Below are 3396 nucleotides of genomic sequence, written 5' to 3'. Positions count from 1 at the left end.
AATACTCTGCTGGAGATGTAGTTTGAGTTTGGAAAGTCTGATGCAAATTTGTGATGGAATGAGGATCCTGCTTCTTGTTTTCATTTTTGACAGAGCACAAAGTGTATAAAGTAGTTTGACATTACTCATGATTCAAATGTGAGTTGTCAGCAATGTGGTTTTACCAGGTGTAAGTTTCACGTTTAAGTACTATTTGCCTTGTAATTTTAGGCTGATCTCATTATGAAACATTATCAAGTCTGTAGCAAAAGCTAATTCAATGTTATTTAGTGTCTGATAATTGTGATTGGAGGTAGTTCTTCCCTTCTGGAAAAATTTCAGTTCAAGTCTGCTACCCTAGTGAAATACCTAGATGAAACTTTAACCACCGCTAAGTCATTGAACTGCTGTGTGGCATGGTAAGTCAGAATAACCAGCTTCTAATAACCAATTCTAATTCATTCTATTTGGATGATTGGGTTTATGAGAGGCAATTAACTTCACTGTTGACACTGGCGATTCAATAAAACATAATAAATTCAGGTATTTTCCTCAGAGTACCTGCTGATGAATAATAAAATGGAAAACCATAGGCTGTAAGCATCTTACATTTTCATAAATTTTGCAAATTGGTCTGAATAATTCTTTTTCTGCTCCATATATATTTTTATCACTATCAGTTGTACCATGCAGATTCCACTTAAGGTTGTACTAAATTAGTGCTTTCTCAACTTCTTAAAAAATTATCCTTACTTCTCATTGTTCCATGCACACCATTCTTAGTGGTTAATTCTTCAGTCACTTAAAACTTGATATCGACTCATGAAATAAACAACTACTAAGGAGTGTCAGTAATATCCAGAAACTCATCAAGAGCAAAGAAAAACAACTTGAAGTTATTTTCCTTGTTAAAAATAGGCTAAATTGATTATTGATGTTGCTTTCAATTCCTCAACTCTTCATGCAACTGTTTATGCTGAAGGCTAATCATCTTTAAAAAGTTTTTCTCTAAACACTTTTCTTCAGCTGCTGCAATCAAATAGGATTTTACTAGCTCACCATTGGTAAATGGTTTTTCTTAGCTGTAAATGAAACAATTGGAAATTTATTTTGATTGTAGCCACATTTTTTTTATTTTTGTGAAGAAATTTTGCTGTGATGAGTTATACTGTTTTAAATGTTCTAATTTTTCTGAACATTGCTAGTCTGCGAGTAGAGAACATTACAGTGAGTGCTGAATCTACTGGCAACATGTATTCTTTAAGCATAGATAGTCCTTGCATAATAAGCAATGATTTTCTATCTAATTTGGTGCAAAATAACCCATACTTCACTATGCCTTAAAAATGCAGCATTTGAGGTCCAAGTTCTTCTTTGTTTTAATTTTATGAGTATGCACTGGTATAAAAACAAATAAAATGTGTTATGGTGACACGTGGCATTGAAAATTCTGCCAAGTTATAACTGTGTTACCCTAATTTGTAAGTGCCAAGCGACAGCACACACGACAGTGCCACATATAGACATTCTCTTTGACACTACTTAACTTCTCTGCCATTGTATTATGGAGTAGCCACAGTTAACACATGAATGAATGAGTGTGGCTGCCTTCCAATAAAATTTGAATTTCATAAAATTTTTGGTGTGACATAAAATATTATTCTTTTGATATTTTCAACCATTCAAGACTCACAGGCCATAAGAAATAAATGGTGGTCCCAGTGTGGCCGTAGGCTGTAATTTGTTAACAATTTGTTTCTGATTTAGAGAATAAAAATACAAGTATTTGATGTTTATAAAAAACGTAAGGATACTGAAAGGTGGATAGTGAAGTGTAAAAGATATCAAACAATAACCAAAGAAATCAGGTAGCATTATATGCTGTTAGTTATTTACCATTGACTCTGATGTGCCTCAGTTTAGCCTCACTAGGGTTTGCTAAGTTTCTAGAGACAATGGTTTGATATATTTCTTCAATTTTGGAAAATTCTCGAGAAGTCATTAGCTCTTCTTTCTTTTCTCCCCTCTTGTGATTATAATATATATGGAATGTGTGTAATTTCTGTATAATGTATACAATGTGTGTAATTATGTATAACATTTATAACAAGCCTCCCCAGTGAATTTTCATCTCTGATGTTTCATTTTTCATTTCCAATATTTCCATATGGTTATTTTTATCATTGTCATATATGCACTAAAAATTCCCCCTTCTGTTCATGCATTTTTTCCATGTTTTATTTAAAATGGTTGTTACAGTTAAAGTCCTGGTCTAATGCTACCAATACCTGGGAAATACCTGGGCTTGCTTCCCTTCTTGAACATGGGTCACATTTCTTTGCTTCTTCATCTGTCTTGCAATTTTTTGTTTTATGTTGGACCCTAAGTTTAAAAGAAAATAGAAGTCAATAATATTTAACCCCAGAAAAATGCACATTCATTCAGTACAACATTGCTAGTATAGGAGACTCAGTCAATCTAATCTGTGATTTAACTGAGCAAGCATTTGTTGAAATATTATTCAGACTCAATTCATCAATTATTGCTACTATTTTGAGGCTAAAGTCAGAATTGACCTTCCATTGAGTCTTTGGCTGTGACCACTGGTGAAGAGGTATTCTCATTATGTTTAAAGCTAAATCACCAGCTTTTTAAATTTGGGGATCTCTTGGGATCGCTCTCTTCTTCTGTCTCTCTGCTCCTCCGCCCTCCCCTTCCTCCCCCCCCCCATCCATTCTCCTCCTCCTCACTCCCCACTCTAGACCACATATGCTAGTTTTTCAGATTTCATGGGGTTCCCTTTACTTCACTATCTTCTGTGTTTCTGCAGAGATTTCTGGGTGTCTTTGCTGTTGCTTAACTTCTAGCCTTTGCAGCTGATGAAAGCTAGGGTACCTAGGAGAGATTTTTCCCAGCTCGTCTGCCCTACTCAATTTTTTAGTAGCCTTCTATGCACTCCATTAATAACCTCAGAAGACTTTTTCTTGGTTCTCTTGCCCTAGCCCCAGGCTTTATTGAATACTACTACCCACACTCAGCAGAAGGCCATGTTCTCACATTGCTAGGTAGGTGTAGACATGCTTTATTGCTAGAACTTTTTTGGATTCTAATTGGTCCTGCCAACCCATACATGGCAGCAAAATTTTGTTAAAAGTTCAGCTGGTTTCTCCTTACTTCCGTCTATAAAAAAAGTTATCCTCCTGTTATTCTGTGCAGGATAATAGCAATTGTGGATCTCTTCTCTTTTGGAAAGACTTGTTACTCCCTGGAATTTTGTTCATTTTGATTTCCTCCTGACTCAGCTCTCTGATATATTTTTTAAAAAGAAACATAATTTCTTGCTTATCCAGCTTGTTTTCACTGTCAGGATAAAAGCAATTATCTTTTGCAACTTTGACAGACCAGAAATGAAATGAA

Source organism: Neomonachus schauinslandi, chromosome 2, assembly GCF_002201575.2.
Source record: "Neomonachus schauinslandi chromosome 2, ASM220157v2, whole genome shotgun sequence".
Lineage (NCBI taxonomy): Eukaryota > Metazoa > Chordata > Mammalia > Carnivora > Phocidae > Neomonachus > Neomonachus schauinslandi.
This window is presented reverse-complemented; position numbering follows the sequence as displayed.